Here is a 25,561-nt window from a genome sequence, read left to right on the forward strand (position 1 = left end):
GGAAAGAAAGAACACAGGCATTTCTCTACTCTGTGTTACACATGGGTCTGCCAGATGAAAAGGTCACCCCAGAGCTCCTGAGCACTCAGATGGGCTTCCTAACCAGGGCTGAGCCACGCACCCCCATGGCACTGCCATTCCACAGGGTTTGTGCGCACACCGCAGGTGAGCCTGCATGACCTGCTGAGGTCCCTGCTGCCAAGTCCCAGCCCAGTCTTGCCTTGCAAACTGTCATCAGTCAAACAGTTATTTCCCAGCTGGAGTCACTCCTGGAATACTGCAGCTTTCTGAGTTACACAGTTCTTCTCACAGCTCTGTGAATACTTTGGTATGTCAATATTTCAGGGCCAGAAAGACTGGGTGTCCTAAATCAGCTCATCTAATGGACCCAGATGCCTTTAAAATCTACAAAAAATAGGATGGTTAATGATATACAATGTTATATAACAAATTATGAAGATCTCCATCTGCAAAATCAAAATGAGTTAAGCAAAGTGCAGTATCAGGCTCAATTTACAAATAAGAAAGTTATTAAATTAAGGCCATACAGAATGTGCTTCACAGCTCTGAACAGCATGATGCCTTTGACTGAATAGCTAAAGATGACTATTGAATAGTACTTGGTACTGAATCCAGCCATCCATTGTGTTCTGCCACTGCAGCCATTACTCTTATACTGCTGTTAAGCTTTACAATGCTGTGATATTTCAGCCCAAGCTACTGGAGGATGCAAATAGTTACTGCATGAGAAAACTAGAATAATATATTTAAGGTAGAAAAAGTACAGTGAGAAATCTTTGTTTTGCTTGGCCTTTTTTTGAAGAACCTACCGTTGCAGCCCATTCACCTCCAAACTTGCACCCCCTGGCTCCAATGTCTGTCTTAGAAAACCATAGAAGCTTGCAGACTGCTTTGAGACTTTGACTGATAGACGTGGGATGTGCTGTTTATCAGGGCAGGAGTTAAAATAAACGTTGCCTAGGTTTACTGAAATTAGCTTTGCTCACATAAAATAAAGAAGTGAAGGTACAAGCAAGAAACCTCACATGATTTGGATTTGATTTGGGGCTGTATTGTTCATTTGTTATTATTTTATCTAGATGAAAAGCATTTTTAGCTTGGTAGCCTGGAATGATTAGATTTGCACATACACAATAAACCCCATTTTGTTTTGTTTTCCTCTTTGACATAATGTGCAGAGAGAGTGTGTTTATACATCAGAGTGGACAATGAATCTATTGTGTCATGTCCTGTAGAAATAAGTGCCATCAGTGCTTACAATTGATCCAAGAACTCTTACCTGATTCCAACACATCGGCTATTTATTTATTCACAAAGAAAATAATCCCATGAGACTAACAATTGTTATCAAGGACAACATGGGAGGAAGGAAGAGCGGAAAATCTTAAGTGATGCCTGTTCAGTTGTTTAGATTTTTTTGTGCCTCTTTTCAAACAGATCAGCCATTTAATAAAAGGACAGAGCAAAAGTCAATTTAGCAATCAACATGAAATATGAGCATGACAGACTTTCTCCTGCACCATTTGAGCTCACAAGAACTCTCCCATTGAGTGGGACAGGAAAATCAGCCAGGCAGTTGTGTGTGCTCATGAAACCTTGTTACTGGTATTAATGCTGTGCCTTCTGGTACTAATGCTGTAGCTTTCTGCTACTCTTTGTGCCTTGACTTATATCTATGCAATGTATTCAGCAGGAATACTTAAACACATGCTTAGAGGAGCTCAAATTCTCCAAGTCATATTGGTACACATCATCTTTTGGTATTGGTGCCTGACTGCAGTCACATGCCGACATATTTTTTAAGAATTTTGCCTTCACTGACTTGCTGCCTGGAGACATGCCGTTCACACTTAAGATCATAAAAATCTGCCTTATTTATTTCAAGTGTTAACACTGCAACTGTTGACAACAACAAATATAGAAACATTTACTATGCTTCCTCTGAGATAAATTTGATTTCTGCCAGATGCTGTTATGGCAAGTGAAATGCTTTGGTGTGGGAAAGTGAGAGTGTGTAAATAGCAATGAAGTGCTGGTTAAGAACCATGACAAAAGCTCTGAGATATTTGTCACAACATGATGAACCCAAGCAGAGATGTGATACAGGGCAGGTTAAACCCTCAGCATGTTCCAGGGGTGTGTACTTAGTCTGGGGGACCCCCAAATACTTCCCTGCCCTCAGACCCAGGCAGATGCTACAGTCCATGTCATGCTGTGAGAACTGTGTCCTCTTCCTTGTGTGCTGGTTTCCATAGGAGAAAACCTGCAGACATGATCTGAAGGGCACTGAGCTTGGTTGAGTTATGGAAATTTATAATACCCAACCAGCTTGCCCAGTGGCTGTATGGTAATTGGATAAATCCATGCAGCCAGATGTAAATGGACACTATACAAGCTTATTACACGTGACATATTAAAGAAAGAGAACTAAAATAGGTCAATCCTCTAATCCAGCCTTTATGGCAAAAGTAGTTGCTAGGATAGCAGGAGGATCATGAACAGCAACCACTTAAGATCATCCCATACGCTGTCATATGCTTTTCTTCATGGTATCTATTAAGTCAGACCTACAGGTGGCCACAAATGTGGAGGCTCTCCACAAAGAAGTGTTAAAGAGTTTATGATGAAACAGCAAAGGAAGTGAAGGGTAGGAGGAGAAATCAAACCCCAGGGAACTGGCACCGCTTTCCCAAGGGTTCACAGGAGTCATGTCCCAGCCAGGTTGTACTCCCTTGTCTTGCAACACCCTGTGCCTTTGACCGAGGCTCCTGTAAACAACATCATCATTCCCTGCACCCACCACCCTGAACTGTGACTGTTCTTCCTTCCCAGAATTTCCCTCAAATACAGGCAACCTTTCTCCTGGCATGCTTGAAGAGCTGAACTCTCCATAAATCCAGCTACGTTCATCTAGGCCTGAGTGGAAGCAATGTTCTCTTCTATTTGGCCTCAGCCTGCTTTTAGCAAGCAGCTTTTCCACTTGCAGAGTGGCAAATGATGACTAAGCAGAGAGTTGCCCTTCACTTTCCTTTATAAAATAAAATGTGATTATTAATCAACAAAGTGATGTGTTTCAGGGCTCCAGAGGGAAAGAAATAGCTTGAGGTGATTTGACAAACTACTTCTTTTGCCGTGCTGCACTTCCCATGGGACATGACAAATTAAATGTCGAAGCCAACTAGAGAGTAGTGATATATCTCAGCCTGAGCATTAATCAGCCTGCCTCTCATTTACCACTTTCCATTTAAGTGGATGACTGTATACAGTTTGAACAATGGAGCTTTTCATTCCATAACCTCCCTAATTGTAATTTAAATAGGTTTCCTGACGGTTGCCCCCAAGGCTGCAGGGAGATGATTCCAAGAGCTCTGTGTCCACCTACAGTTTACATAATGGATGAAAATTCAAATCCTGGTCTGAGGTGCAATTAGATAATGCGTGAAAAGGAAAGAAGGGATCGGATGAACTGCAATCAGAGAAGGAGAAAAGTACATTTGATATGACTTGGAGGCAAAACTAGAACAAACACACGCACAGACCTAGATCACAGCTAAGACATCTGATACTGCCTGGTAGGGAAATGGATACCCAGACACTTTGCAATGCAACACGTAGAGTTAATAGTAGCTGACTGAGAGCCATGAAAACTTGCAAAATGATGCAAACAGGAACATTTATGAAAAAATGAAATTTAAATACAGAAGAGTTCAAACACGTACTGAGTGGTTTATTCCAATCCCACATAAAAATGGGAAGAAAGACTCTCCAAAGTTTCAGATGAAGAAAACACTGCTGTACAGAGCATATGGTTGCACAGACAGTCAGATTAAATATGATACTTGATGTGCTGATGGGTGTGAGGTTTCACTGAGAACTGGCTGATAATACTGGACCACCAAGCAGATTTCAACAGTCTCCCTTAACCCATTCCAGAATTGTTTACCCTCAGTCTTCAGCAAATGCTTGCTATTTTAGTTATTTTAAATGGCCTACTAAATTTGTCTACAAACTTATTCCCTCCTTCATTCATATCAACATTTACTGCTTAGAATATGTATCTTCACATCATCTTACTAAATCCTGCTAAAATCAGAAGTCTTCACCAGGCACTGCAATTTAGTGAAATAAAGTGACTCTTAAATTCACAAGTGGCCTAACTGTGCAAGATGATAGGTCTCTGAAAAAGGTCTTTTCTTCTCCAATGTTTCCAGCATGCCTGAGACTCCAGCCCACAGCTGGGAAGTCAGCAAACTAGCCCACTGGTGTCCTGAGAAGTACGAGGCTTTCCAAAGCCCCCAGATCCAAGGAAAATGCCAAAGAATGGCCACAGGTGCCATCAGCACCTGCTTCACTCCAGCTAAAGCCACACTTGCATCAGTAGCGGCCCTCAGAGAGCATGCTGGTGTTTCTTTCATGAAAAATATTTCTCATTATTACAGTGATTGGGACTGACTTATGAACACCTGATTAAAGTACAAATTGTGCTGAGTTGACTGATGCCATTGACAACTGAGCCACATGAAATTAAAAGCCGTATCTGCTTGTTATTACATAAGAGGAAAAGCAATGAGTGGAAAAAAATTTGGAACTTGGCAAATCTCATTTAATCACATCTGGCAATTTCTAGTCTGAGAGATTATCACTGTTGGATATCATGGTTTTAGCAAGTAAAGCAAACAAAGAAACTAGAGCAAACAAGATTCAGATAATAAAGAGACTTTTAATATATATATATGTCTTTCTCTATATATACTTTAACACTGATATTGTAATCCATGATTGGAAAAGGGGTATTTAAGGCTATTCTCTTGTTTATGACAAGGGCAGTCACATTTTAATTTAGTTTAGAATTAGCAGCAGATGACTACATCCCAGAAGGGTGTGCAATACTTATGAACTCACTTCTCTTGAAAGGATAGGCAAAATGTCATCAATTTTGTTTACGATTTACAGTCACTGCAAGAAAGATAAGAAATACTGAACAGCTTTGGCTAACTGCAAAGGTCTTTGGTGTTCCAGTAAAAGCAGAAGTACCCAAAAAAAAAAAAAAAAAAAAAAGTGACAGGGTAAAGAGCTATACTTAAGTTTACTCTTAACCATGAAAGTCTGTGACTATGAAGCTAACTGCATTTGTTCCAAACAATGTGTTCTATCCCAAATTAACAAACAGAAAACTACAGTGAGAAGTAAATTTACCATTTCACATGCATTTAATTCCCACAGCAAATTTAGATGAAAAAGTCTAAATCAGAAATACATGTATCTTAACAAATTGAAGATCTCAAGGAAAGGTTGATTTTACTCAGCCAAAAAATTTTTATTCTGATCATTTCAGAGCAAGCCATCTGTCTCAATCTCTTTATTCTCCCTTAATCTAAATATACTATAGTTATGCCCCCCCACCCAAAAAAAAAAAAAAAAAAAAAAAAAGGAAAAAAAAAAGAAAAGACATTTGACTTGAAACTGTGAAACTTCTGTGCTTTGAAAAGTTTAAATGAGCTGCATTAAGATCTTCTAAACTCTCTTCAAAAATTATTCATGTTAGTAGATGTGTTAAAGCTGATTACTCTTCAGCTAATTTTGTTGAGCTACCTTTTTTTGCTTTGAATTTTATTCTCTCCAAATAAAACATGGCAAGGGTTCACTGAAACATTTGGAATCAACTTCCAGGTAATATCATTAAGGCAATATTTGACAAACCTTAACCTTGTCTGCATGGACGGGTACAGATGGTCTTGCTCAGCCTCAGCAAACAGCAAGGGACAGTATCCCTGAGCATGATGGGATGCTGATGTGCAGATCACTGGCAGCTGCTCAGCTCACACCACCAGCAAATCAGACTCAAGACCATCTGCACAGGCCTAGGAGGTTGCACCTTCAAAGGATTAGTTTGGGAACAGCAAATCTCATAAGCACAATTATAGCTTAATCAGAAGCTGTTGGGTGCTCCACAATGGGCATGTAGCAGAAATAATTTCTAGTGGATATGAGTTCTTGATGAGAAAAAGGTATAATGAACCTACAGTCAAGATGGGACAAGAGGAACTGGGTGCACTTTTCTGAACTACTCAGCTCTATACTGATTCCTTCAGCCACACTTTGAGTCAGCTGTTTATACCCTGTAACGGTGGAGAGCATTGCCTGGAGGTTTTAAAGAGCCTTGTTTTGAAATGAAAGTATATAAATCTCCAGAAAGAGTTTGGAACAGAATTGTTTCCTGAGCTGGGAGCAGGCTTTAGTTTATTTACTGGTAGTTGGATATCATGTTAAGAATAAAAATATGTTTGAATAATCAAATATACCTTACATTACTGTGAAGAATGATGCATTAGCACTGTGGTATCTGCATATCATACAGTTCCATAAATAATGAGCTATCATCTGCTCCTTGTTAATCTTTCTGTCTTTGTCATTCGGGGAAGCAACTGTGAGAAAATTATTCAAAATTGTTCTTCTTTTTGTGCAATGCGGTGCTGGAGATTTTTAAGTGGAAGTGAGTTCAAAGGAATGAAGCATTGCACTTGAAAATCGTTGGTGACATTTAAGATAGCCCAAGTCAAACAGAGAGCAATAGATCTAAGGTACTTGTCTAGTGCTAGTGTAAATGTAAATATTAAATGTGTAAAAATCTTTGAAGTCTATTAAGGTTAAAGCTAGACAAAAACCTATAGTGTGTACTTACAATTCAATGACTAACACGCATGCATAACATTTCAATAAACGTAAATGAGTCACTCTGAGAAGTAACATATAATCTGCAAACCTCAATAGAAACCTGAGACCTGCAGAGCTAAACCCAGGGAAGTTGTTTTTCTTCAGAAGTCTGTTCTTGGCCCGGCTGCTATGAAGGTGGTGCCAATTCATACTTGCAGTTTCAGATCAACATTTTCAATGCTTTTGGATGGCCATAAACATCAAAAGTCAGTGGCGAAGCATACAGTTTTCTACTCTGAGCACTGGTAACAATTATCATTCTCTTCTGTGCACGTTACTCTGCATTATCTGTGAAATTTAAAAGGCAAATGTAGGGTTTGTCTGCAGAGGGACACTAAGGGACATTAGTCTGAATTAGCCAAAGATGTAAAATTACAGAAGATTAGTTAAATGTCATTAAGGTCCTCATGGACATTTTAATTCACAATCACGACAGAAATTTTAAGCTAGATAAACGAAGCAAATGGCTATGGGATGAATTAAGTCTGTGTTAATGCTGGAGCAAGCTGTCTACACGACACTTTGCTGCATGCTTAACTACTTCATATTTAGGTCAATGGACATTAACACATCCATGTAGACAACATCTAAAAATAATGAGCACAAGCACTCTTGCCACAGCATTTTGCACCCACCGAAGCAGCAGCACTGGTTCAGCCCCAGACTGCACCCTGGTCGGTGGGTGTGAAGCCCACATTTGAGGCTTTGCTGAATTTTGCCAAGTCGACACAACACCACAGACTGAGCAAACGCAGCTGACTATCTGTGAATGTAAACTTCGCCCCATTCAACACAGGAGAAGTAGAATGGTTTTAACTCTCCTCTCTGTGGGTTCATTTGAACTTTAGATCGGCTAACTTATTTAAACTACTTCCAGCTACTAACAAAAATAAAATAAAATAAAATAAAATAAAATAAAATAAAATAAAATAAAATAAAATAAAATAAAATAAAATAAAATAAAATAAAATAAAATAAAATAAAATAAAATAATAAAAATAAAAATCCTGCTACTCTGTTAAGTCTCTAAGCCGGCTCCTGCAGAAGTTTTTCACCTTAGCTTCCCTTAAACCCTGTTGTACTGAACAGAACAATGAGTTCAGATCAGTATATGTAATCATATTTCTTTTTCATTTCTCATCACGGTTGAGATGATACCCAGATCACAGTTTAAATGCTCCCCAATACTAGAGATATGTAAATGGAAACAGATGAATCTGTGACATAAATTATGATTAATTGTGTCACTCCAAATGTCCTGAATTTGAAATCACAAAGCTGAACATCATTGGCTCAATGGAATCTCAAGCCCAAATTTGCATTTGAGTTCCTTCCTGGGCTGATGATATATAATCAAGCAGTCTTGAACAAAAAAATGGAATATGTCCCTTAAATTTTGAGTAAAACTGAACCTGCACCTTGTTGCAGTACAGCTCCCTCAATACTGCCTGTTTGGTATTTTTATGCATGCTTGCTGGCTTGCCCATAAATATCTGACTGAAGACGCAGGATGTCAAGGAAGAAAGGTAGAAACAGGTCACAAAACACTTAACATCACCAGAATAACATAAAAAGGTCAAAATGTACAGTTTACTCCTCTTGAGATGACATTCGATATGCCGTATGTTTCCCATAGTAAAACTCCCCTGGAAAATCAAGCATGTGGCTTTTTTGTTGTTGTTGTTTGTTTTGTTTTGTTTGTATGGTTGGATGGTTGGTAGGTTTGGTTGTTTTTGGTTTTAGGCTTGTTGGTTGGTTGGTGGTGTTTGGTTTTGTTTTTTGTTTTTTTGGTGCAGGAACATAATTATTCTTTTCAACATAACATGTTCTGGAATTTGATTGAGACACACAACTATGAATTTACTTGGAAAAAGTATCATAATTAATGATGTGCTTAACAACCATAGAAACAATTATGTTTGGCAAAATAAATGTGTTTAAAACATGCTAGAGTCAAAAGAACAGTTTCGAAGTATGTTTATTGAAACAAAATCTGAAAAAAAATAATTCTTCCCTCTTGCAACTTCAACCTACCAACCAGAAGTCAGAAAAGTCTGCATAAGGAAAATGGTGAGCAAAAAATCTCTCAGGACTATTAGGGAATTTAGGAATTATGAAAGCAGAGAAGATCAATAAAAATATATTTTGGTTTTAACATCCTGGAAAAAAAGATTCTACAAAACTTTAGGTACTTGGGTTTTAATTCTGAGAAAAACTGTTACCAAAGCATGCAGACATTGCACCTGCCTTCTACTGCACCCAGGAGCTGTAATGGGCAAATGGAGTGCCGGGTTTGTAGGGATGCTCCAGAACACAGAATCAGGGACTGACACAGTCCACACCAAATGGCATCACCAGAAACTGCAGACAGAGAATGCAGTGGGAATTGGCACGTTTACCCACAGATGGACATCTGTTTGCTTGGTTTCCATAGAGAGGAAAGAAAAAATGTTCCTAACCTTGAGATTTCCGGTGGGTCAGCAGAGCAGGGCAATCGCGGGTGTATCACTCACTGACGAGTCACCAGGAGGAGGCCAGTCAGACACGTTTTGTTCTGTTTGTTTGCCACAAGCCATCGTGGTAACCAGTTGCTGTGGCAGAGACTCCCACTGCTAACCAAAAACTTGGCATCACGCTTATGACTAATGCAATGTAAAAAAAAAGTTTATTTTCCAATGTAAAGCATCATCTAACAGCAAACATCATCCCCTAATGCAGCAGGAGGCCAAATGCTCCTCCTGGTTTCCCCTTGGTGGAAGCTGAGCAAGCGGAGCGGAGGGCAAGGGCTCCCTGTCACCTACAGAGGTTTCAGCTCACAGAGCAAATAGGTGTCGGCCCAGCAGTCAGTCCTGATAGCACATGTCCTCATACGCTCCTACTGCCTGCACCCAAAAGGCAGAGTAAATGGGAATGGAGATAAATGTATGTTTGTCAACTGTGTTTTGAACAGATTGGGTGCAAACGTAACACAGAACACATCTCTTTGCTTCCTTTGCACAAAATGGGTTGGAAAAACAGCTCAGGAAAGTCTCTGGCTCCTCACTTAGAAACCGCAGCACGTTCAATTCACATGCCATAAAAGAGACAGTCAGAGAAGTGAAAGGAAAAGCAAACTGTGCACAGGGCTCACACAAAGCCCTGAGAGCACAGCGTGCTGCACCTGTGAATCAGGTGCTTCCTGCTGCAGCGCACCATATCCTGCACAGGGAGATCGGGGAAAAGGAGACACAGGGGGAGGCAGCTTAGAGGGATCAGGGCCAAAATCCAGGGCAGGTCATTGGCAGAAACAGGTCCTCGAATGTAGCAGGAGGAGGTACAGATAAGGCTGAGATGGTATGCAAGGTCAAATATGAACAAAAGATACTTCTCTTGAAAATGACTGCAGACAATTTATGAGATTAGTATTTCATACTTGCAAAAACAGGCTGCTTTCTCTCAAGAAGGAAAATTGAGCTGTCTAGGCTGGGAGTACTTGCTTCAGGTAGTTGTTTTCCTCTTCTCAGCAGTCTATCATGCACTTTAATATCTTTATAAAGCTTGAACAGTTGTTATTGTAGATAAACTGATGACAGACTTGCACGAAGCAGCAAATGATTCAAATGATTCTCAGCTTAAAAGAGCCCTGTGATGTTCACACACCATAACCTATATGGTATCTGATCCTACAATCATATCTGATTATTTTCCCTAATCTGTGCCTTTATCCACATTAGAAACCCTGCTGCTCCATCCCAGTTTTTTCCATAAATCAGGCAAGGGAGCCTATAATCTCTTTCTGTGTCAACAGGTACGGAGGTGGATTAAGAGCCCGATGGTCAGTGTGGAAAAGCACCCAAACGCCAGCCTCAAATACCCAGGGTCCACTGTGATGCACTTACCTGCAGGGGACTCAGAGCTGGAGGCTCCCCTGTGCCAGACCTGCCTGGGCGACCACTCCTTCCAGCGAGGCATCACACCGCAGGAGGCCGAGTCCTGCTCCTGGGAGAGCCAGCCAAGCAGCAAGGTAAGCCAGGATTCCCTTCCCACCTGCTTGCTTTGTGTATTTCACACCAACAATGGGGCTGTGCAAGGCTGAAGTGCCTCAGTTTAGCCTCACAGTGTTCAAACTGATTGGTAATAACACCAAGTAGCATTTTTCTACTTTTCATAAACTGAGGCATGGAGAGGTGAAGTTATCTTTCCAAGGTAATGAAAGGAACCAGGACCTGCCATTTTGTGCCACAAGTACAAGGCAGCACTTTTTTGCCCCCCTTCCTTCATAGAACCACAGAATGGTTTGGGTTGGAAGGGACCTTAAAGACCATCTAATTCCAACCCCTCTGCCATGGGCAGGGACACGTCCCACCAGACCAGGTTGCCCAAAGCCTCATCCAGCCTGGCCTTGAGCACTTCCAGGGACACTTCCTCTTTAGGAATAGTAATTTGGCTTAGGAAGTTTTCCTGAACCAGAGGTGAATGATGCAATGACTCTTTTCAGTGGAAAGGGCCAAGAATGGGCTTTTCCAAGGCAGAGTTTGAACCTTTCATCCATGGTCCAGCTCTACCTAATCCCTGTGGAGAAAAGCCAAATGCAGAACAGCACATTGTGCTCAGAAGCCGTCATCCCTGACGGACTCATCCCTTCCCAGAGACGACGCACAAAATCCAGAGAGGTGTACAAACATAAAAGCAAACAAATACAAATCTTTCCAAGTACAAAGCAGAGCAAATGTGACAAGGCATTTATCAGAGCGTGCGTGCAGAGCTCACAGCAGAAACATTTTTTTCATGATATGTCAGCTGCATTTTTAAACAGAGAAATTCTAACAGTGGGTAAAATTGGAAGTCCTGTGAACTTCAGAAACCCAGCAAAGGCATTTTGGGGAAACATATGCACAAGCTGAGGAGCTAATTACTCTATTTTGCTTCATTAATAGAAAATTAACTCTGTTCAGGCTGAGGTATTAAAAAATGAAACCACCAAAGAGGGAGGATTCTGCAAATCCTTTGCCTTGCCATAAATCACATGTACTCCTATACAGCTGTACGGCCTCATGACTGATTTCAACTGGGTTTTGCATGCATATGGGATAGATTTGGCTGAGCACAGATTCCCTCAGACCTCTCTCGGTTCTCGTTACTCCAGGCAGTGGAGAGACTGCTTAGTCAGCAGTTGGAGTCTGCAGCAAAGGGATATTCTGCACGCTGCTTTAAAAATAACATCGTCTGGCGAAAGACTCCTTGGCTAAAGCTACCCTGCATAAGGAGTCTTTTAAGTAAGTTACGGCACGGAGTCTTTGATGAGATTAAATGTAAGGTCACTGCCTCTTTCTCTGCAGTAAAACCACACAGGAAGCTTTTAATAATAAAGACTGAAGGAGCGAGGGCCTGACCTTTTCCAGGTTTAAAGAGAGCTGCTGGGTGAGAATCTGTTCAGGGGTTACAAATGGCAAAAACTGCATAAATGTGAGATAACTCCCTTCACTTTAAACCAATGAACTTGAGCAGAGACTGTCTGCATTTCAAGGAGGAAAGAAAGAGGTCTCTTAAACCAGCAGGTAGTGTGGGATACACCAGTTACATCTGCTGTGTAATTCCTGTCTCTTTTTCTCCATTACTTTTCCTTCTGTTTTCCAGTACTCTCACCAGGTACTGATACAGTGATTGCAGTTCCTTTGTGCTACGCCCAAACACAAGGGTCCCACTGACCATTTACTTCTGCTCAAGGGCAAATTAATTCACAAAGTAATCAGCTGTGAAATATTATTAAAGGTTTATTTAGTGCAACAAGATTTCTCTGACATGTCTCAGACTATTCGGATCAGTTCAAAAAAAAAAACCTTATAAAAAAATAACCCAATTAAACCACACCACCCAAGGGAAAATGTGTCCGTATTTCTATTCGTATTTCAAAAATAAATAAATAAATAGGGAAAGATCACTAATTCTCATTTACTGTGATGCTAATTATGTAGTAGTGTCTTTAAAAACTGACAACATAAATAAGGCTATATTGAAACATAAAATATTTTAAATAATGATTTTTTTTTTTTTTTTTATGATATGCTTCCGTTTCCACCTCCCCAGGCTCTTCTATTAAGGCATGTGTCAGCTGGAGTTTATAAATGACTTCTAAGTCCCCTCTGTTATTTGTATGATCATGTATTATCTCTGTACATTTGTATACTAGATACTTTTCAAGCATTTCCAGAAAGCAACGCTAATTTTCACAAGACTTACATAGGTATAATATTGTTTTTGTAACTGACTTGGATTAATTCTATGTAAAGCTTCTATCTGTTCTATCAGTGTAACAGCTGAAGCCCTGAGGGCTTGGGAGCACTGCCAGGGTAATGATTTACAATAGCCATACCTCGCTTTTGCATGTGTATCTACAAACTTCAGATTGTGTAAAACTCATCATCTCGATGAGGAGGGTAAATTTCATTTCAAAATAAATTGCAACAAAGAGTAATGAATACCACTATGTAAACAAGCAGGTTTTGAAAAAGCACGCTTTTTAGACCTGCTTAACTTTCTGCTAAACTCGAAGTGAACATGGTGAAAACTGGGTGTGATTTAAATATCTCAAGTGAAGATTTACCAATCTGACTTTAAAATAAATAATAATAATAAAAATCCTTCATACTCTGCATGATATGTAGATATGTATACGCTGCTCACACTGTACTGTACTCTTGTTTCAGACCTTCCTCTAAATACACAAAAGATAGCAGACCTTGTTAGCAAGCTCAAAATATTTTTTTCCCCTAGATAGAGCCAACAGCTAGGTTCAAGGCTAGTTCTGTTCTTTCCGCTTTCTCCAAAAAGGCTCCTGCCACCCTATCTATCAGCTGGCTTTTGTCCTGAAGCATCACGGACACATCTCTATCTTGCAGACCAAAGCCTTGAATGTTAAGAGCTATCTTTTCTCTCCAAAGCTAAACAAAAACGCTGTGCTGCCCCTGGCTAAATGATGAGAGTAGGGAAAGAACAGACTAATGCTCAAATTCCATTTGAGCAATGTGACTTTGCATGGCTGGGAGCATGTGTGTGTGTTCAGCACAGCCACCACTGCATGATGGGGGACTTGGAGATGCTGAACAGGGCACTGAGCCCCTTCAGTCTGAGGAGCTATCTGTCCCCACATCAGGCATGGTATGGTGGGTCTGACGGGCAAAACCCTTAAATGGATTTGGTCTCTTCACCCTCTTTTGCTGCTGCTATGGGGCTGGCAGTGGTTTGGACAAGTTCTCTGTAACTTATAGGAAAATAATTGCTCTCAAATACATTTCTGGATCACACTATTAAATCAATAGTAGGCATTTATTCTACTGTTAGAAACCACTTGAAAGACCTGTAGATAAGAGAGCTCTTGATTTCAGTCACATTTCAGCACTTTACTATATTTCATGTTTGGATTCAGACACGAGGAATGAAAAAGGAAAAAAAAAAAAAGTATGCAAGACAAAGATTGGGCGATTATTTGAGATAGTTCTACTTATGATACTCTCCTATAAATAACAAACAACTTTCAGAAACCTGCATATGAAATGGGGTAAAAATACGTTTCAGGTGAAATATATTGTAGAAAGAGACATAATAAAAACAAATGTCTTTCAATGGACTAGAAAATATGAAGAAGAGAAAAGGAAATAGCTGACTAACTCTCGTAAAGAAAGAGTATGGGAACAGATATGATTGGGCTTTTAAGAGGAAAATTATTTTCTCACACATTTTGGAAAAAAAGCCCTCCTATTTTTAATGATCTTTGTTGGCGATGAGGAACCTTGTAATTTATACCCCAATAACCCCAATTAATACACAGACATATGAACATGCAAAAGAGGACATGAAAATCCTGAAGGTTCAGTATGGAACAATTGATCCTGAAATGAATATATGTGAAAAGTGCTGGAACATCATATTATCTGAAAGGAAAAGCAAGTTAAAAAGAGTTCATATAGCAAAATTGTTTAGGGAACTGAAATCTGGAGAAGACTGTGAGAGGCTCTAATAAACATAGGCAAATTAACAACCTGATAGCAGATTAGACTTGATAAAGACAGAAACACCATAATGCACTTTGATGGAATAATTAGAACTACTCGGTACACATTGCAGGATCTTAAATTAATTGTGAATATTCCGGAAGGCAGCCCTGGGTGCCTCTTGTAAGCAGCTTGTTGAAGATCTCAGCTCAGTGCAGCTCAGCAGGTAGCACCCACACAGAGCAAAGCAGCCCCTCTACACAGCTAAGCAATACAGCCCTCCATTTATTGGATTTATTTCTGCCCCAGATGGAAACATAAGGGGAGGGACAGGAAATAAATATACCTCATCTATGTACCTAGTGATACCGGGACAACAAATGCCTGGGAAAGGCCTTGCAGTCCAAACTGTTTCCCTTAGCCTACAAAATTAGATCCAATCTGAACTGGCTGGAGGAGTCCCTGCTAAGTATAATCCTTTGGGAAAAGATTGCCAAAATGCAAAGAGGCCAGTGCCACAATGAACCTACAGCTCAGGATGATATTTGGCAGAAGAAATATTGTCCTTTTTCATGTGCTGGGATCACCCCATACGGCAATTGAGGAAGCACTTACAAAGTTCATTCTCAGTGCGTTTTAGTGTTCTTTTTGTTCTTTCTTGCAACAAGGACAAAGCCATTAGGCTATAGTAAGAGAATAAACATATTGAAGTCTTTCCAGAAAAATTATGGTCCTCTATTTACCTATTCCTTTGTAACAAATAGTGGGAATAGGTCTGAAAAGCAAAAATGAGAAACAATTGAAAACTTTCTATTTAAACTAACATGTATCACAGGTAGAATGACAAAATGTGTTATTATACAGTATAAAAGACTGAATATTAAAAGCATTCTTGAAACATAGAGAAACAAGGATCTGGAACTGCCTGTCAAAACAGAAAAGTCAAAGTTACTTAAATCTGGAGTTTAATATATTCATGTGTAGGATGCTTTTGACTTTAGATATTCCAGATTTCAGAGTATATTTTATATTTTTATATTTCAATATATTTATATATTGAAATATAAAACTTACACTCCCTAAGACTGGAAGATGAAGGCATGGAAGCTTAGTCTACCGAGTTTGGGAACTGTACATTTTAACACATACAAAGAGATAATCTGCTGAGAAACCCTGTTGCTAGTGGTCCGTGTTGTATTGGAAAGGATACCTTCAACATAATAAAAAGGAAAAAAGATGTAAATCTTTTTAAAACCAGTAAAGTAAATATTTGTATACTGCATGTAATTTAACTTGAGAAGCCATAGCCGCTGGACCTCTATAGCTTCTGTTTTTCTTTTTTCTGTTTTCTTTTCTGTTTTCTTTTTTTCATATACAAGTAAACTCACCCGTCCTATTCTGCTCCAGAAAATGTATTATAGCACTGCCTGAAAATGAAAGAGGGCTTTAGAGAAGCGAGTGGTTCAATGCAAGCAATTAGAACAGTAATGATGGTATTTTATACTTCTCTCCATTCAGCACCTTCTGGCTGCACAAAGCTTATGTTTTCTGGATCATCACAAGTCAAAGTTGTAGCTTAATACTGCAAGTTGACAGTCACAAATGGAAAACTCATTTTCACCAGCATAGCTTACAGCTATTTCCTAAATAGTTCTTTCTAGTTGACTGCACTAAAGCTCTTTTAGCTATTGATATAAATGTGTCGCTAATGGGTTTTTGATGGAATTTGGAATTGAGTACATTTGAATACATATCTCCACCCATATACAGAGGCTTACATATCTGCCAATAGGTGTCTGTACTTTAGGAATTTGTTCATGTGCCTCTCCAAAGACCAGTGACTCAAATGTGATTTCATTGTAGATCCTATAGCTTTACCAAGATGAAAAGCAATCTCAGATTTCTCTGTTGTTCTTATTTCAGCAGCTGTGAGGATCAGCTGTGAACACAGCATGCAAGTGAGGTGGGAACAGGCTTTGTTTCAGGGATTAAATCTAAATGCAGTACGTACTTTCATGGTTTTGTAATGGATTGATATAGGGTTATTATGGATAATATTTATTTAGACGAGTCAAAAATGTTTAACACAAAAGCGTTTTCAAATGGAAATGGCAAAGCACAGTTTGCAAATGCACAGGCTAAAATTATCTATAATTTCAGTGAATGGCAAAGACTGAATAGCAGACAATTGCCTGTGGGGGTTTTTACGGTCCCAACTGACAAAGCGATGTCTATAGCACACAGCATATAAATCAGTTCCGTGACTCAAAGAAATGATGTGATATGTCAGTCATCTGCTTTACAAATGTGCAGTGAGGCACTCAGTCTTTTGTACGTCCATCAGAGGTCTGTTCAGGTGCCATACATTTGGTAAATGAATTGGGCAAGTAAATATCAAACTCTAAATACATTCTCTCATCCTTTCTGAATGTGGGTTCAACACTCATGAAAATAGTTAAAATATTTCCTATTTTAAAGAAACTAATTGTCAAAGTTTTTCCCTGAGGACATCTGTGGCTGGAAAATGATTTGTTGTACTTTCCACTGGGTTTCCACAATACCTGCACTGGAAATGACATCTCTCTCTGTTTCTTTTTTTAAATCCGGTGTTTATCTAGCACCTTTTCCACTCAGAGATCCAAACAACTTTGCTAACAGAGAGACCAGAGAAAAGTATTCATTGCTCCAACATGGAGTAATGAGCAAAATTACAGCACAGGGACAGTACACAGTGGGGGAGACACAGTACGCCAGATTTCTGTTTAGTTTTGTCCTGTCATACAGGACAGACAAGGCACATTTCTGAGCAAGTGGTGAGACAATCAGGTCAAGAGATTTGCTAACCAGAATGGAACAATGTTCTTTATTTCTTTGGAATCTTGCTTTTGGCAACATTTAGTACATGATGCTCAAGAAGAAGGTGAACAAAACCAGTCAAAAGCAATTTGTTTGGAGGGAGCTTATTTCTTACAACCTAACACTATCTTTCATCCATTTGGTCTTCAAAGGCAGTATTTAGTGGGGATGATTGGGGACTTCTACTGGAGTTTGATTCTAATCTGTTTATTGCCCATCTTGTAACCATTGCCTCAAATAGCTCATTTTGAAGATAATTCAGTGCTACATAAAGATAAATAAAGGAGTCTGTTGCATTGTGTAACAAAGTCATAAAAACAATCTGACAGGCAATTAATACTCCTCTTTTAAAGAGTAACAGCACTGAAGATAAAGAAACACTCTCACATACACACATGTAAGACCAAATCCAGGCAGCTAAAGACCACGTCAGTAAAATAGCTGAGTGCTAGCTAAGAAGGACTTAAAAATAAATAAAGAAATAAATCAGTCTCATCCATCAAAGGATCAATAAGCCATGTTATAACATAGCCAGGCGAGTCCTGCATGGTAACGCAAGGGCAGAAGCATCTGCAAGGCCAGCTCAACTGTACCATCTGGCCCAGGCCAGGGCCATGTCACCAGCCGGACTGCTTGGAGAGGAGGCTCACGTGAGATGAAGCCTCCGGGACTTCCTCCCTGCTAAAGAGTACCTCCTCGGGACAACTTGTGTCCCTTCCTCCTCACACAAATCAGGGTGCTAGGGTCATTCCATGGCATGTCTGGATTGTGCTGTTGAGGATCAACAGAAGTCTCATATGTCATTTTCCCTCTAAAGAAATACATCTCTGATACAAGCACTTGTTCCATGAAGGTTTGTTTCTTCCTCCAGCTACTCTATAGGCATCTGTCTGTCCAGCCAAAAGACATCCAAAGTTTCTGATTGGTATGAGTAACACAGCGAATAATTTTGTTCTCATCTTATTGTTAGCACTGTAGCTATTGCATTCCTTTGCAGTTCATAAATAAGTATCACTATTTCTCTGTATTCCGGATAGCCTGCTGTTTAGAACTCTCCATTTTGAGAGGTTATAATTGGCTAAGACCTCTGTAGTAAAGTAATGCATTCTAGAAATCCCATTATAACGTTAGTTAATACAGTGCATGAAGCTTATTTAAGGTTATTTAATACAATTCCCAGATCCCAGGACTCCTCAGTGTCTCCTATCTAATACAGTGCATTTGAACTGTATCCAATTATCCCCTTTCCATTTTCTGAAATCTTCAACCCCCTCTAAGTAGTCAGTACAGAATGTTTTAAAAGAGTTTCTGTAATGTGGTCTCTGTTTGAAAGAGGCAAGATAAGTTGAATTTTTCAAGCATTTGCATTAATGGAAATACAATTATTTCCAAAACCGCAGTGCAGCGCTGCACAAATGTTTGTATGGCTATGTTATATCACACCCTATTGACATTATAATTAAAATAGATTAACAAAAATGCTCAGAACTCATAACACACTATTTCAGAATTATTTTGGAGCCTTACTGGCAACGAAGGCACTGTTTTTAACATCTTTTGCTGGTTTTGCATAATTGAGGAATTAATAAAAAGTGTTTTCCTGATAAGGAGCTCTGTAGGAGTGCACCCCATCTGACCTCTTTAAAAGACGCTTGAGTCTTGAAGCAAGGGGAGTCACGCCCATGGGGCTTTAGAAATATTTAGAAATTACCACTTTTAAGGAACTGAGAATGAATCTAAACTCTTTTAATAAAGAAATCCTTAGCAGAGAGATGTCATGTGAAACCATGTGGCTTTTGCGTTCCCATGAAACAAAGATTTTTTGTTGTTGTTTTCTTTGTAGATAAATGAATTTAGGGACAGATTAAAAACAGAAACCAACCAAAAAAAAAAAAAAAAAAAGATAAAACCCATCAATGTTTTAAGAAGGGTGTGATGGCACGTGATTACCACACCTGTCTTCTGGAGCAAAAACCACTGCCTACTGTTAAATACTTAAATCTTCTATCTTGTAAGAGACATAATTAGGTGTTGAGCAAGCACCAAGGAAACACAAAAAGGGGATAGATGTATTTCCCCAAACCATGAAGAAGGATTAGCATGCAAAAATGGCCTCTAAGAGAGTGCAATAGGATCCACATTTGTCCTTGAAAGATAAGAGGAAGAGCTGCTAAGAGTGGGTAACTCCCAGATAATATCGCTGAAAATTTCCAACACTGCAAGTCTGAGCAAAAAGTCTGAGACTAGAATTTAGATACCTTTTCAAGTATCATAGGAGGGGAACAAAATAACCTTCCCACTGCCGAATGCTCTTCTCACTATTCAATAATAAGCTTGTTTAGGTGAAAGTGGACGATTTAATTCCTCCTGTCTCTTCTTGCAGCTGTGTTACTCTTTAAGAGTAACAAAACCCACAAACAAACAAACACAGCAGCCTGCTTGAACAAACTTCAGGTTAGAAGATTCCTGGGCTCCATTTACTGCTGCAAGGATTAATTCTATGTTAAGCAGTTGCTGAGTAAACATCGGGAAAAATGAGAAGGAAACCTATGTCTCCTGTTTACTTCTTAAAAGTCTGATTCTTGAGGCTGGCCAGGTGTTTAACAGGTAACCATCTCTAATTCAGGCAATCTCATTGAAAGTGGGAGAAACAGATTTGATTTCCCTAGGTTGGAGAGAATTTAAACCAAGACCTGTCACAATCAGAGCATTTGTATTCAGCCTGAAGTTATTGGATTAAAACAAGGATCGCTGTCCTTGAGGTGCTTTTCAAAAAACACTCTCAAAAGGAAAGAGATAGATAACTAATGCCAACACATTTCCTCCTTCCTTTGCTTTATTTTTTTTTTAATTGATCCTACAGTAAACAAGGCATTTTCGTCAAAACTATTCTCCAAACTCCAAGATACATCTCCGGGAAAAATAAATAATCAAATAAATAAATAAATAATGCATAGCCAAATGCATACAAATATACAACATGATCTCATGATCTTTTCTTTTTCTTTTTTTTTTTTTTTTACATATTAAATGACAGCTACCGAGGGAATGGCTACAGATGGAAAGAACAAACTTGCTTTCTTTTCAAAGCACCAAAGGGAAATGCATGAAACAATGAACCTGTTGAGTAAGACTCTGTCACTAAAAATATCTCATATCTAAAATGAAAAGTATCTTTAAAATCCAATTACTATAACTGGAATAATTTCAGAATTCTATGTACCTTATTTCAGTCAGTTTATCAGAATTGGAAGTCTGGAGTTTCCACTGTATTTCTATTAACTTTGCTTTCACTTCATTGAAATGCTACAAGCTTTTCAGATCTCTCTGAAGGTGGCTTTGAAAAAACAAACGTGTCAGTGAACTAAGCTTATTATATATGAAACATGTAAAAGCAATATTTTATATAAATATTTGTTTTGATTATGTAAAATGATTTTGGCTAAGTTGTCAGAAGTGACCTGCCATTTAGGCCATTTTCTCTTGGGCACACGTGTCAAGCTGTACTTTGAAAACATTGCAGAAAGGAACCAAAAAACACCCCTCGTGTGCCAGGGATTTGTGTAGGATCCCAAGCCAGAATCTCAGAAACTGGGGCACTCAGAGCTGTTAGTGCCAGTAGGAACTATTGCTCATTATGTCTCATAATACACCATTAAAAAAAAAAAAAAAAAAAAAAAAAAAAAAAAAAGCGGAATTGAAACTGTTAGATAGTGACCTCCAAGGATTATATTTTTTTCAAGGAAATAGTCTCTCTGTATCATGCCCTCCCTGGAAGTGCACAAGGCAATACTATGAAAAGGGAGCATCTGTTCTACAGGGAGGCTATTGAGTTATAACTGGATTTCACTTCCTTCTTTTGGTTCATATTCCCTTTAGAAACTATAGTAACTGCATTTGGGAGGGAGAGAGAATGCTTTTCAAATACTTCACTTTGATCACTGTGATTTTGTCCTGAAAAGGAAATGGAAAAATTTCTGCCACCATTGTGCCAACTGCAGAGCAGAAGCTGCATGTGTGCTCCTCATGCAAGGAGACCGGAGATTTTTTTTACCATACCAGCTTCTGAAAGCCACGTGAAATGGGGCTGACATAAGAGTTCAGCAAGCAAAGTTCTTATCACAGGTTGTATGGCTGTTGACACATCACACATTCAGGATATCACTTCACAGTAACTGATGTAACTGCACAGTAACTTTCCACACTCTACAGTATTGGGAGGACTCTTTGAAAATCAATAACTGGACTTCAGTGCTTGGAAGATACTGATGCACCAACAAACATTTGTTATGCTGAACTGATTCCTCCTTCACAGTGTGACACTTTTAGGACATCACCTACACCACAGGCACAACTGGATCATGAAAGCCAACAGCAGAGTGGCCATTTCCTGAGCTACTTACAGATCAGGGCTTTGCCTCTTAGTTGGAGGGGCACTTCACGCCCAATTCAGAAGATACTCTACAGACAGATTTGGATCCTGCATGTCCTCCCAGGCCACTGCCCAGGGTGGCAATGTTTGCAGTCTTTAGCCCCTTTGCCCTCTCATCACTACAGGGCTGCTATAGGCTGTAGCACATTTGCACATACTGAAGACCGCTAAAGTAGAGGAGCATAGGAAAAAAAAAAAAAAAAAAAGTGATTTGGGTATTCCCCAAGTCTCTCACTACAAAACTCAGATTGTATCAGTGCCATGTATCTCGTTCAGAGCCTGATTCTTCCTTGCACTTCAGCAATACTGGGAAGGTTGTAAGTCAGTCCTTTAGGAATAATTGTGGATATAGAAGTCCACACCAGTTTCCCAGCTAGCTGTCAGCACATCTTTAAAAGATGTCAGTTTCTCAGCTTTGTAAGGAATTGTAGGGAGAAAAAAAAAAAAAAAAAAAAAAATGTGCTTGGTGCCATTATGGAATATTTGTCTTTTCTTTCTTTTTCTTTCAGTTAAACTGCTGTGTATGTTAGTTTTGAATCTTCCATGTCTTGGCAGCAGCCTTGTGCTGAAGCTGAGGATGACTGACTTGTTCAATTCTGTCACATTTTCACTCAAAATCTGTTTGGCTCCAGCTTGATTGTTGCCATATTTGTGTGGGTTAGGATCATATTTTATCATTTCACTGAGAACGCTGTTTCAGTTATTTTAGGGAAGAAACATAGGCTTTTCTTGGAGAAAAGCCACGATTCATAAATCAATTAGTCCTACTGAAAGTCTGAATGATAATGATGGAAGACTGGTTGTGCTACAGATGCTTTAAAGTTTTGCAGACAGCTGGGGAGACCACCTGCATGCTACACATCCCAAGAAGGAATGGAAAAACTGAATCTCTAACAGTCTAAGCACAACTGGGGTCCTTCCTTTGCATCAGAGAGGTACACAGCTATGGAAGAGAACACAAACAGCCACCACTCCCATATCTGATTATGTAACTTTGAATGCAAGCAAATAGTTGTACTGTGAAATGAGAAGCAACTGCCTACCGGAGCTGCAAGGATTGTTTACACTTCTTAATACGGAAATATTTTCCAGTGTAACAAGTCCTCTTTTTCTTGGTGCTATGACTAGAGATAGAGTTGGAAGAGAAAGCGTAAACACATCCAGAAGACCAGTTTTAGTGCTTTTATATTTTGCAATAAACAGAGAGATGTCCCTTTTTCTTCCCCTATTCCTCAAGACCCATGGCAAAGACAGTCCACAGCAGCAGAGGCTAAGGATCAATAAATATAGTCAGTAAACAATGCAAGTAGTCGCGTATTAAACCCTCCAGAACATTTACATAGAACTTTTGGCTGTCATCCACCGGTCATTTTGTGCAAGATTCAAGTCTTGTTAATGATCACACTACCAAATATCAAACTGCAAATTGTTCAGAAAAAAAGACCCTTTGCAAATGCACAGACTACAGTGGAGAACACAGGACCTATTCGTTCCTACATTAAAGACTATCTCATGGGCAGAAACTGGAGCAAAAATAAACTGGATTTTAATCTGATTTAAGGAAGGTTCCAGCCAAACTGGACGCTGATTGTCCAGTGTAAACAACATCAATCCAGATAAGAACTGTGTTTATATAGAACTGTACAGCTTGAGTCCCTCAATTTATTTCTTGGGTAGAATACAGTTTTAGAGTTTCTTTACCAGCAATATCCCCAAGGCATGTCTTAATGCCAACGCATATGTTTATACTAACATGTATGTGCTGTGTTGGAATCAGGGTAGCTGACAGTAAAAGCAGGAAAGGATAGGATAGGGGGCACCTACACTGTCTGGCAAGCCAAGCTTGGGAAGGTGTTGGAAAATATCCTAGTATTGTTAACACTGTGTGAGCTTGTACTGAAGTCACTCAAAAGATACCACAGGCTGGGTCTGATGCAGTGGACGTACATCACATACAAAGTTTATCTAACTCTAACCCACATGAATGACCCAGACACTTTTGGCTCCTGTCAGGAAAACTAAAAGGAACACATTGATAAAAGTTAATCACGCCCCTGACGTAGCCATAGCCTAAGCACTTTTATTTGCTCAAGTTATTTCAGTTTCTGTTCCTGTTTCTAAATAGCAAACAACAATCACTGCCCTCATTATCAGGCCAGTATCACTCCACCTCCACCACCTCTTGCAAAATGTGGGTGTAGGATAACATGGGCTTGTAATGGTTGCATACGATTCCATTTCAAGTTCTCAACACACACAACAGGCAGCACTGGCATTACGTAGACATCCATTTATATCCCCTATGTAGCTTGACTGTAGTGACAGAAATAAAGCTCTGCTTCATTTCTTTCTCTGCACATACACACAACTAACACTGCAACCTTAAATGAACCCAAGCAAAAAAGGACACATTTTCCTAATTTGCTTTCTTTCCCTGCAGATGTTTGTAACAGAGGTCAGGCAGCTAAAATGTCAATTGGTTTTTCACGCTCACCATGAATGAAGCCATAGCCTGTGCCAGCTATAATGTGTCCTTTCATTTTTCTTTTTCCCAAGAGGTGATCTTTCTATCCCTGAAGATAGAGTGACATTGTCTCCGTTGTCTTACACAGAGAAGAGGATCAGTTCCTTCCCATGCCATTGAGCTGTTAGAAATTAATGGAAATATGATTTAAAGTACAGCACAGGTAGACAGTCACCCTCCAAAAACTCATTGCTTCTAACGAGCCTCATTTCATTTTTATTTTCAGGTCAAATGATTCCTTAGAAGGAAAAGTGAAGGGAAGAATAACCAAGTATTAAGAAAAAAGGATCAGACATAAGTATGGCCTGTTAATTCATGCACAACTGATAGAACTGATAGACTTTTTATAATAAAAAGATGTGCTTGACCTTGCTGTCACAACATTGAACTATGGTGTTATGAAAATAACAACACTGCAAAGTTAATAGGACATCTAAGCTGCCTGCATAGCAAGGTTCACGATGTTTCCTCAAGATATGTGCATCTCAGGCAATGTAAATGGAAGTCTGGATCCAGCAGGACAGTTGATGGGCACACTGTGCTCTTGCTCCTGGTGGGCCAAGGTAGTTGTCTGACCCTCCACTCTCCTCACCTTTCACACTCCTCTTTCTGTATAAATACATTTGCATTTCAGTGAAAGTTATAGGAAGGGTTTTTTCCCTTCTGCACCAGCTAGTGTCCTTGTATGCAGGGATCAAAATGTATGTAGACAATGCTTGTGTAGGCACTACGTAGGGATAGGGGTCATGAAAGGGCTGGGCTATCGTGGCATTTGGGGCCAGAATTGGAAACCTGGCCACTACCAGCCTAAGGAAGGCCTGTACAACCCACAGCACCCCTTAGATAATTCAGTCCTGTTTTTTTTTCAACAGCTGCAAAACACAGCTGGCTCAGTGTGGGACCAGCACACAAGTGGAGCCATTATCCTTCACCTCTTCTCACTTAGTGGCAGAGACCTGGACTTGCGCTACAATAGAAGTAATCATTCAGAGACACACTTAGCTCTGTTCCCAAGTAACGCACCCCTGTTTCTGAGCTAACTCC

The 25,561-nt window shown here is 39.5% G+C and overlaps 1 long non-coding RNA gene across 1 annotated transcript in view; it reads left to right on the forward strand.

The window, feature by feature from the left end:
- Window positions 1–25,561, forward strand: part of LOC110351737 (uncharacterized) — a 49,240-nt gene that overhangs the window by 15,516 nt on the left and 8,163 nt on the right. Inside the window, exon 2 of the long non-coding RNA XR_011808368.1 lies at window positions 10,523–10,738. This is a non-coding gene — a long non-coding RNA (uncharacterized lncRNA). The remainder of the gene's footprint in view (window positions 1–10,522; window positions 10,739–25,561) is intronic.

This window comes from Anas platyrhynchos, chromosome 3 (genome assembly GCF_047663525.1).
Source record: "Anas platyrhynchos isolate ZD024472 breed Pekin duck chromosome 3, IASCAAS_PekinDuck_T2T, whole genome shotgun sequence".
NCBI classification, from domain to species: domain Eukaryota; kingdom Metazoa; phylum Chordata; class Aves; order Anseriformes; family Anatidae; genus Anas; species Anas platyrhynchos.